Below are 12,189 nucleotides of genomic sequence, written 5' to 3'. Positions count from 1 at the left end.
ATTTATCTCTCAAACAAAGTACATTCAAGACATACTTAAGAAGTCTGGAATGAAGGATGGCAAACCCATAAAGACACCCATGGGAACTAATGGGCATCTCGATCTCGACACGGGAGGTAAATCCATAGATCAAAAGGTATACCGGTCGATGATAAGATCTCTACTCTATTTATGTGCATCTCAACCGGACATTATGCTTTCTGTATGCATGTGTGCAAGGTTCCAGGCTGATCCTAAGGAAGTTCACCTTAGGGCCGTAAAGAGAATCATGAGATACTTAGTCTACACTCCTAAGTTTGGACTTTGGTATCCTAGGGGATCCACATTTGATTTAATAGGATATTCCAATGCCGATTGGGCAGGGTGTAAAATTGATAGGAAGAGCACATCAGGGACTTGTCAGTTTCTGGTGAGATCCCTGGTGTCTTGGGCTTCAAAGAAACAAAACTCTGTAGCTCTTTCTACCGCTGAAGCCGAGTACATTGTCGCAGGCCATTGTTGTGCGCAATTGCTTTGGATAGGCAAACCCTTAGGGACTATGGCTACAAATTGAGCAAAGTCACTCTCCTATGTGATAATGAGAGTGCAATCCACATGGCGGATAATCCCGTTGCCACACTAAGCACATAGACATTCGGTATCACTTTTTGAAGAATCACCAGCAAAAGGGAGATATCGAAATTGCTTATGTTAATACCCAAAACCAATTAGCTGATATCTTTACCAAGCCACTAGATGAGAAAACCTTTAGCAAACTTAGGAATGAGCTAAATATACTTGATTCTCGAAATTTTGATTGAAACATTGCACACATAGCTCATTTATATACCTTTGATCATATCTCTTTCTTTTGGTACAATTGCATATTTCTTATTCTTCTTGTGCCAAAACTACGACTAATGTGTTTTCAAGTGTATTTCTATACTAAGTCGTAGATTGAAAGGGAAATGGAGTATTCGACAAAGACAATGCTTCTACTCAACTCTAATGGTATTATCTATCCTTTGCCGGTATTCCGCAAGCTCTCAATGGTATGATCATCACTCATATTTATTTTACCATTTGGGAAGGAATGTTAGGCCCCCAAAGGGGGAGAAAATGAAGAGGGCTCCAACATTCTCCGTTTTTGGCGGTTAATGCCAAAGGGGGAGAAAATATTAAGCCCAAAGCAAAAGGACCGCACCACCACCATTTCAAAATTTTTGAAATGAAAGATTTAATTGGTATTCACAAAAGTTTGTTTTTCAACTAGTATTCAAGATAATTTCAAATTGGTATAAATCTTCAAAATTGGCAAAACCCTCTAGAAAAGCTAAGGGGAGAATTTCATTCAGGGGGAGCTTTTGTTTAGTCAAAGGAAAAGCAGTTGAAACAGGGGGAGAAATTTCAAATCTTGAAAATGCTTCTTGCAATCTTATTCATATACCTTTGACTACTTGCAAAAGAATTTTGAAAAGACTTCGAAAAAGATTTGCAAAAACAAAACATGTGGTGCAAAAGTAGTCCAAAAGGTCAAATTAAAGAAAGCAATCCATTCATATCTAGTAAGACTATTAATTGGTTTAATTCCAAGTAACCTATGCACTTACCATATACAAACTAGTTCATTTCTGCACTTTATATATTTGCTTTGGTTTGTGTTGGCATCAATCACCAAAAAGGGGGAGATTGAAAGGGAAATAGGGTTAACATTTTTCCTACAATTAATTTTGGTGGTTGAATGTCCAACACAAACATATGGACTAACTAGTTTGTTCTAGAACTCATGTATTATAGGTGCATAAGGTTCAACACAAACCAACAAAAGATTGAAGTTAGGGATTAAATTGAACAGGAGCAAAGAAACCAAGTGTGCTGTGGTCTGGCGCACCGGACTGTCCAGCGTGCCACCAGACAGTGTCCGGTGCACCAAGACCGTACAGGGCTGAACCAGCCACTCTCGGGTTTCAGCAGGCACACTCCGCTATAATTCACCGAACTGTCCGGTGTGCCACCGAACTGTCCGGTGCACCAGCGGAGCAACAGCTAACTCACGCAACGGTCGACTGCAAAAGCTGATAACAGATGAACAGTGAAGAACAGTGCGCGTAGAGTCAGAGCCGCAGAGTCAGAGGCGCACCGGACAGTGAACAGGACCTATCCGATGTGGCACCAGACTGTCCGATGCCACAAGAAGACAACAACGCTAACGGTCGACTGCTCCCGAACCCTAACAGTTGGGTGACGTGGCGGCGCACCGGACAGCCTACAGTGCCTGTCCAGTGGCGCACCGGACTGTCCGGTGCGCCCATCGCTAGCATCCTTCCCCAACGGCTACTTGGTGGTTGAGGGCTATAAATACCCCCCAACCACCACAACTCCAAGCATCCAAGTTTTTTGAAGTTCTCATTCAATACAAGAGCTAGTGCATTCAATCCAAGACACATTTCCAAAGATCAAATCCTCTCTAAGTCTAGTATTCATTCCAAACACCTAGTGACTTGAGAGAGAGTGTGTTCGTGTTCATTTGCGCTCTTGTTGCTTGGATCGCTTTCTTCCTTCCTCATTCTTGTTCCCAAGTGACTTGTAATCAAAGCAAGAGACACCTGAGTGTGTGGTGGTCCTTACGGGGTCTAAGTGACCTGTTTGATTAAGGAGAAAGCTCACTCGGTCTAAGTGACCGTTTGAGAGAGGAAAAGGGTTGAAAGAGACCCGGTCTTTGTGACCACCTCAACGAGGACTAGGTTCTTTGGAACCGAACCTCGGTAAAATAAATCATCGTGTTCATTTGCTTGATTCCCATTTGATTTGTTTTCCCCTCTCTCCCAGACTTGAATTTAATTCTAACGCTAACCCCGGCTTGTAGTGTGTGCTTAAGTTTATAAATTTCAGGTTTCGCCTATTCACCCCCCTCTAGGCAACTTTCACAAACCCTAACCAACTCGATATCCTCGTTCGGAGGATCAGGGATCTGTGTTCGCCCAAGTGCGCCAAATTCACCCAAAGACCAGATGACCAATATAAATCCCAAAAATCTTAATCAAATCTTGGGCCCACATAATGCACCAAGGGCAACCCGTCAACCAAGGTCAAAAGAAAATGCTTGCCTCTACCCAAAAATCTATCTGTTTTTAAAAAAACTCAACTCCTCGCTTGTCAACCCTTGACAGATTTAATGACATCACTCGGGGGCTCAGGTGATATGTCCACCGGACGTGCTACATATGCCCGATTGGTCAACTTCTAAAAAAACTTAGGTCTTCACACTTGTCAACCCCACAACGAATTTTACAAAATCACCTCGGGTATCAGGCTACATTCATTAGACACGGTGTATGTGCCTAGTGGGTCTATTTTGAAGAAACCGAAGTCATCCTATGTGTCAACCCTCCAACCAAATTCAAGAAATCACTCGAGGGCTTAGAGGCTACATCCACTATACACGTTGCGCATGATCGGGTGACCAAGACAACTAGAACCAACATAAGAGCACCATCATTCACAAGAAACAAACAAGACATAAACAAAACTAGAACCAAGAAAAGCCTGCAAGGAAAGCCCTCGGTAGAGTCTTTACAACTCATTTGATAGCTTAGGGGCTACTGACATGTACACATACCAAGGGTACCCCAAAGCATCCCAAAGGCTTACTCTAAGATAAGAGCACCACCTAACATGGTGTCATAGCCGGCTTTGGGGGCAAAACCAAATGCATAGCATATTGTATGCCAGGATCCATTTTCCACACATATGTTGACGTCACAAGTGTAATATATTAAAAGACAATGCAATAAAGGCGTAAAGAGAGTAGAGTAACTTTATTACATCATCCAGACCATAGTGTCTTAAAAAGTATCATTATCAAAGTACAACAGAATTAAGCTTGGACACTCTTCCACAGGAAGGTGACTGGCGCATCGGTAGACTTAGTACTTGTCGACATCATCTGCAAAGTCTTCTTCCTCACCCTCTGATCAAAATATTAGCAAGGGGTGAGCTCACTTATGGTCAGGGCTCAGCAAGTGGGAGGAATAATGCAAGTTCAACAAGGTAGGCTATGGTTAAGCGGTAAGTATTTTAGTTGGTCAATATTTTATTAACAACGCCCGACTTACTAATTGTAAGTGTATCCCAAAGTATCCCAATTAAACATAAGCATATGATTATATCAAAAACACTTAAGTGAAACCACTTAAGCAAACCATTTATAAATCATCCGATCACGATTTATTTTTCGTCTTTAAGTTCAATTACCATGTGAGGGTCCAGGTTGCTCTTAACCGTGACCACGACATACATATCAGTTTTTACATTCTGCAGAGGTGGTACAACTTTACCCACAAGCCTTGTATCCCATCTAGCCTGGGTTGTACGGACCCATAAACACTGCTGAGTTGAATGGCTTGGGATCCATTATGAGGCTTTCACAAAACACACCTAATACGAAACAACCTGCTAAGGTTTCCAGGTCAGTGTGGAGGCCCTCTGGGCGAGGCAGCTTAGCCAAGTCTACGCCCCCATGTTAACATGAGCTGCAACCACTACCGACCCCCCTCTTGCCCATATTTCAGGAAAGGTTGCTAAGTACTAAGCATATTAAGCTAATTACCAAAGCCAGAGCTATGATAGCACTCGCGGTTGCACTGTTATCCTGGGTGGTCACTCCATGTTCCATTTAATATGAAATAATCTTGTTTAACCATCGGGTTAACATCATCATAAGAATTTCATTTTCGGAACAATATTATCATAAAAGAGTGACATCATAATTGTCAAGTTGAGTAGTAGCAAAAGTTGCTAAGCATACCATTTATCCTAGGATAATCAAGGAATAGGGTTGGTATTTCTAGGAAATCCTATTTAGGCAAATCCCATCAAATTATGCAAATATCCGAAAAGTAAACATTATTATATGCATTACTTGGGTACAAATAGAAATGCAGATGGAGAATCCACTTGACTTGCTCAAAATTTTCGCGCGGGTCGTCCTCAAACAGATTCGGATCCTCTAGCACACAATCGACTTCTAGTATAATCGCACGTCATACATACAAAAAGAAAACATACACCAATAAATAAATATATACCATTCATCAAACAATAAAACATACATCATTCCAATCACGCTTAACAAAGGAAAATATTCAAAAATAAAACTTGGTTCGCAACTATAATATGGACCTAGGCATATCAACGATCATCTCATTTACTATGATATAATATACTAATTATTTTGTTTTGATATTTTACTAGAGAACCCATATGGCAATTGGACTATGGCAGTGCGGACTATATAAATTCATTTAAACTAACATAGATGTAGCGCTAAACAAACTCTATGGAACTAGATTACTTATTTCTACCGGTAAGCACGAGTTTATGATTTTATTTTAACTTTTCATTTGAAGAACTAAAATAATATAATGTTGTTTAAATGACACATAACCTATAGTTTATTAAACTGCTATATTAGGCTATAATAGACACGATCACGACTATATCATTTCAACATTAATAAAGTTCTATTATTTTCTAGTGGGTAAACATTAGGTATATTTACGCATGACATACCAATCTTGACTTTAAATCTAACTCCCATTTTTAAGAACAAAAGTAAACATGAAATAATCCATCTAGTGTTTTTAATACAAATATGTGGTCTATCATATCCTTTTACTCTTTATTCTAAACAACTAATTCCAAAATAATTTTAACGAGCATAAACAATTTAACATATATAATTTGACAATTAATAGAACATCAATCTATCAAATAGATTCAATACTAGTCGCTCATCATCCACATGATCAAAATTTCACAGTATATATTAAATTAAACAACAAATTGCTACAGAAATCTTGAACTAACTCAAACTTAGTTTTGAAAATAGAACAACAATTTGTGTTGACATCAAACGTTACTCACTGGTTCTTGCGTGTGGACGAAATTGAAGAGCAGGGGGTCGGTAAAGGAGCAGGGTGCGATGACCGATGGAGCAGCAAGGGGAAGCAGGGCACGACCTCAGCAGTGGGGGTCGTCGGCGCGGCATCGGCTTCGGCTCCGGACGTCGAACGGCGGCGAGCAGCGAACCGACAGCGATTCTCTACGGCGGGAGAGAGGGAGAGATCATGGAGAGGTTGGGGCGACCAAGAATCAGCTCCATGTGCACGAGCTCGCGTTTTATAGAGAGAAGGAGGAGGGAGGGACGTCGTAGAGAGAGGGAGAACGGTCGGTGTCTTCAACGCCATTAATGGCATGGCGGCCATTCCTTCTTGGAGTGAATGGGTAGAGGAGATGGAGGGGAAACGGGCAGCCGTTACTTGCATGGGAGGGTGAGGTGGTGAGAGGAGGCGAGGGGTCACGGCAGGGAGGTGAGGCGCCGGGCGTGCTTGCCAAAGCACGGGGCGGCGACAGCGCCGTGTGCGTCCACGCGGGCGAGCTGAGGCAGAGGAAGATGCGGGGCCCGGGTGGGCCCCACCAGTAGAGAGAGAGAGAGGGCAGGAGGGGATAAGGAGGCAGGCGTGGCGGCTGGGCCGCTTGGTGGGCTGCCTCGGCTGGGCTGAATTAAGCCTGGCCGAGCGTTAGAGTTTAGTTTTTTTAAATAGATTATACATTAAAAATATAAATAAATATATTTTTAAATATTCCAAAAATTATAATAAATCTAATAATAGTATTTAACACTATTTGTTTACCTACATTTATTATGTAAATTAATTGTATTTTTCAATAATGAAATTACTACGAATACAATCTTCAACAATCAATTCAAACAAAAGCCATCCCCTAAAAATGAATGAAATTAATCACTTGATTCAAATTTTTTATTTACTCTCTACTAAGTTTAGCAACTAGTAATGAGGTATTTTAGTTGATAGATTTGAGGTGTTACACATGGTCTCGGTGTGATGATGTCCAACTATGTGGTGTGATGATGTCCAACTATGTAATCACCATGTACCTGAGTTTCTGATCCTAGCACGTACGTGGTTCGCATTCGGTTTACCCTCTAAAATCGGGTGTGACATAAGTGAAAATTTTAGTAGTAAACCCAGTTATTATCCAAAAGTACTCCCTCCAGAAGGAAATACTAGAAACCATAGTTATAGCCATCACCATTAATCATCATAATAAAAGAATCCAGAGTTACAATAATCAAAGAGGATCCCAAGGCTGCTCTTAACCGTGAGCACAACTGATATACCAGTTTCTAACACTCTGCAGATGTTGCACACATTACCCACGAGTCGTGATCCCTTTCCAGCCTAGGTTGTACAGACCCGATCTTCACTACCGAGGTAAATGGCCAGGGATTCACTATGTAGCCTTTACAAAGATTCCCCAGAGGTCATAGCCGTCCGTTAGGTTTCTCTAGTTTGAAAAACGCAGTACTTCTCCCCATAAGAAGGGTGACTAACAAAACCAAATCGAAAGAACCTCGGCAACCAGCCTCGGTAGAGCAAGTATTGTGCCCGGACCCCATTGACGGCCCTACGCCAAAGCCGACTACACCTCAAGTTCCTGTAATTAATCATCTAAGGGTGTCCCATTCTACCCTCATGGTTGTACTGTTATCCCGAGTGGTCTCTTAACGAACAGTTCCTTATGGAGAGGTACTCAGGAAACATCATGAATCCCCTAAAGTATCACAAATTCGTCATCATAATCAAGATAACATGATCGTATCATAAATATTCTCATCATGAACGTTGATTAATGCAGAGCAATAACATGAAGCTAACCATAATAACCCAAAAGGTAATCAAGGACAAGGTAAATACAAACTAGTCAATCCTTAGGTTTCAATTAAGTAATGCGGGACAATGAATTATAAAGTAAGTAGGACATAATGGGCCAGAGGACACTTGCCTTCACCAGGTTGCTGCTCAGGGAAGTCTTCGGCAACAGACTTAGGAACCACAGACTACTCGTTGTCCACGCAAAACAATCGTGCATTCAACACATTTGGGAAATGATAAAGGAACAGTACACCAAACATGTGCAATCAAGCGAACACAAGTTCAACAGAAAAGTACAAACAATAAAGTGAAATCTAGATTCAAGGGTAGACAAATACACCTAGGGGTTTGGGGTTCTCTAAGTACCACTTATCTCAGGGATTACATAACTTACTATAGTCATCTTAATGCATTATTAGAATTATACCAGGGATGGGTTCATACATTACATGGAATTAACCTCACAAGTTAATCACTTGATTATCATTAGTGTCTTCCTTTTTATTTCCTTTTAAATAATAAACCATTACCTTAAATGCACCTATAGCCTAGACATAAAATTAACACATGCAGACAGTGAAATATACTAGTTTTTAACAGATAGAGAATAATTTTATGAACATTTTGCAATTTGAACCACCCAATTTGGAATTCATATGCAAAAGATATGAAATAAACAAGTTTTGGAATTCAAAATACAAAATTAGGCCTATTTCTGTCATAAAGTAAAAGGTCAGGGATGTCGGGTTGATTTCTAAAAAACCGAGGGTCTCTTTAACAAAAAGACCACGCGAAGGGGTACGAGGTATTCTCAACCATCCGATCACAGACGGACGACTAAGATTAGATCTGAGCGCGAGCACGCGCGTGGACGCGCGGAAGAGCGCTGACAGGTGGGCCAGGGTTGTCAATGGCCTGGGGCAAGGCGGCCTAACCGACTGAGCCTAGCTGCAAGGCACGGGTGAGGGAGCGGATTCGAGCGGCCGGATCCGAATCGGACGGGTAAGATTAGGTTTGCTCTAATGAAATCTGGGTCGCTTGATCTTGAAAGGGAATTAGGCTTACACCTATTCCCTAAACTAATTTTGGTGGTTGAATTGCCCAACACAAATAATTGGACTAACTAGTTTGCCCTAGTTTATAAGTTCTACAGGTGCCAAAAGGTTCACAATAAGCCAATAAAAAGATCAAGAGAAAGGGTTCAAACAAAGGAGCAAAGGGACAACCGAAGGCACCCTGGTCGGGCGCACCGGACTGTCCGGTGTGCCACCGGACAGTGTCCGGTGCACCAAGGGACTCCAAGCCAAACTCCTCACCTTCGGGAAAACACAGAGTCACTCCGCTATAATTCACCGGACTGTCCGGTGTACACCGGACAGTGTCCGGTGCTCCAAGAATGAAGAGACTCTGAACTCGCCAGCTTCGGGAATTTGCAACGGCTAGTCCGCTATAATTCACCGGACATGTCCGGTGCACACCGGACTGTCCGGTGTGACAACGAAGCAATGGCTACTTCAGCGCCAACGGCTACCTGCAGGCGCATTGAATGCGCGCCAACACGCGCAGAAGTCAGGCACGCCCATGCTGGCGCACCGGACACTCTACAGTGCATGTCCGGTGCGCCACCGGACATCCAGGCGGGCCCAGCAGTTAGAGCTCCAACGGTCGGAACCCTAACGTTCGGGTGATGTGGCTAGCGCACCGGACATGTCCGGTGTGCACCGGACTGTCCAGTGCACCATGCGACAGACAGCCTCCACCCAAACGGCTAGTTTGGTGGTTGGGGCTATAAATACCCCCAACCACCCCACATTCAAGTCATCCAAGTTTTCCACTTCTCAACCACTTACAAGAGCTAGGCATTCAATTCTAGACACACCCAAGTGATCAAATCCTCTCCAATTCCACACAAGGCTTTAGTGATTAGCGAGAGAGATTTGTTGTGTTCTTTTGAGCTCTTGCACTTGGATTGCTTCTTTCTTTCTCACTTGTTCTTGTGATCAAAACTCCATTGTAACCGAGGCAAGAGACACCAATTGTGTGGTGGTCCTTGTGGGGAAGTTTTGTTCCCGGTTTGATTTGAGAAGAGAAGCTCACTCGGTCCGAGGGACCGTTTGAGAGAGGGAAAGGGTTGAAAGAGACCCGGTCTTTGTGACCACCTCAACGAGGAGTAGGTTTGCAAGAACCGAACCTCGGTAAAACAAATCCGCATGTCACACTCTTCATTCGCTTGCGATTTGTTTTGCGCCCTCTCTTTCGGACTCTTTATTATTTCTAACTCTAACCCGGCTTGTAGTTGTTATTAATTTTGTAAATTTCAGTTTCGCCCTATTCACCCCCCCTCTAGGCGACTTTCAATTGGTATCAGAGCCGGGTGCTTCATTAGAGCCTAACCGCTCGAAGTGATGTCGGGAGATCACACCAAGAGGGAGATGGAGACCAGCGACAAGCCCACTACGAGTCACGGGAGCACTTCATCGGAAGAGTCCCGCACCAAGAGGAAGGAGAAGAAGAAGGACTCCTCCAACAAAGGGAAGGGGAAGGAGAAGAAATCTTCTTCCCACAAGTCGCATCGGAGAGGCGACAAGCACAAGAGGATGAGGAAAGTGGTCTACTACGAGACCGACACTTCATCAACGTCGACCTCCAACTCCGACGCACCGTCCGTTACTTCTAAGCGCCAAGAGCGCAAGAAGTATAGTAAGATCCCCCTACGCTACCCTCGCATTCCTAAACATACACCTTTACTTTCCATCCCATTAGGCAAACCACCAACATTTGATGGTGAAGATTATGCTAGGTGGAGTGATATGATGCGATATCACCTAACCTCACTCCACAAAAGTATATGGGATGTTGTTGAGTTTGGTGTACGGGTACCATCCGTAGGGGATGAAGATTATGATGCGGACGAAGTGGCCCAAATCGAGCACTTCAACTCCCAAGCCACCACTATACTCCTCACCTCTCTAAGTCGAGAGGAGTATAACAAGGTGCAAGGGTTGAAGAGCACCAAGGAGATTTGGGACGTGCTAAAGACCGCACACGAAGGAGATGAGGTGACCAAGATCACCAAACAGGAAACAATTGAGGGGGAGCTCGGTTGCTTCCGTCTTCGCCACGGGGAGGAGCCACAAGACATGTACAACCGGCTCAAAACCTTGGTGAACCAAGTGCGCAACCTCGGGAGCAAAAAATGGGATGACCACGAAGTGGTTAAGGTTATTCTAAGATCACTTGTTTTCCTTAACCCTACTCAAGTTCAATTAATTCGTGGCAATCCTAGATATACACAAATGACCCCCGAGGAAGTTATAGGTAATTTTGTGAGCTTTGAGTTGATGATCAAAGGCTCAAAGAAGATCAACGAGCTTGACGGCCCCTCCACGTCCGAAGCACAACCGGTCGCATTCAAGGCGACGAAAGAAAAGAAGGAGGAGGCTACTCCAAGTCGAACACCCATTGACGCCTCCAAGCTCGACAACGAGGAGATGGCGCTCATCATCAAGAGCTTCCGCCAAATCCTCAAGCAAAGGAGGGGGAAAGACTACAAACCCCGCTCCAAGAAAGTATGCTACAAATGTGGTAAGCCCAGTCATTTTATTGCTAAATGTCCATTATCTAGTGATAGTGACAGGGGCGACGACAAGAAGGGGAGAAGAAAGGAGAAGAAGAGACACTACAAGAAGAAGGGTGGCGATGCCCACGTGTGCCGAGAGTGGGACTCCGACGAGAGCTCCACCGACTCCTCCTCCGACGAGGACACCGCCAACATTGCCGTCACCAAGGGACTTCTCTTCCCCAACATCGGCCACAAGTGCCTCATGGCCAAGGAGGGCAAAAAGAAGAAGGTAAGATCAAGATCCTCCACTAAATATGAAACCTCTAGTGATGAGGATGATGCTAGCAATGAGGAGAATAACTTGCGCATTCTTTTTGCCTACCTAAACATGCAACAAAAAGAAAAATTAAATGAATTGATTAGTGCTATTCATGAGAAGGATGATCTCTTGGACTCTCAAGAGGACTTCCTTATCAAGGAGAACAAAAAGCATGTTAAGGTAAAAAATGCTTATGCTCTACAAGTTGAAAAATGTGAAAAATTGTCTAGTGAGCTAAGTACTTGCCATGAGACTATTGACAACCTTAGAAATGAAAATGCTAGATTAATTGCTAAGGTTGATTCACATGTTTTTGATGTTTCAATTCCCAATCTTAGAAATGATAATGTTGATTTGCATGCTAAGATTAAGGAATTGAATGATTCTCTTGCTAGTCTTAGGGTTGAAAATGAAAAATCAATTGCTAAGGCTAAAGATTTTGATGTTTGCAATGTTACAATTTCCTATCTTAGAGATAAAAATGATATATTACGTGCTAAGATTGTTGAACTTAATTCTTGCAAACCCTCTACATCTACCGTTGAGCATGTCACTATTTGTACTAGATGTAGAGATATTGATGTTGATGC

At 43.0% G+C, this 12,189-nt stretch overlaps 1 long non-coding RNA gene across 1 annotated transcript; it reads right to left on the bottom strand.

Moving 5' to 3' along the window:
• Window positions 1-3,752: 3,752 nt before the first annotated feature.
• LOC103632768 (uncharacterized) lies at window positions 3,753-6,459 on the bottom strand. The gene is made up of 2 exons (XR_556139.3): window positions 5,905-6,459; window positions 3,753-3,949 (listed from the first exon to the last, which is right to left on the bottom strand). It is a non-coding gene; the product is annotated as an uncharacterized lncRNA (long non-coding RNA).
• Window positions 6,460-12,189: the final 5,730 nt, after the last annotated feature.

This window comes from Zea mays, chromosome 7 (assembly GCF_902167145.1).
Source record: "Zea mays cultivar B73 chromosome 7, Zm-B73-REFERENCE-NAM-5.0, whole genome shotgun sequence".
Lineage (NCBI taxonomy): Eukaryota > Viridiplantae > Streptophyta > Magnoliopsida > Poales > Poaceae > Zea > Zea mays.
Note: the sequence above shows the minus strand (reverse complement) of the source record. Positions and strands in the feature narration are given on the sequence as shown.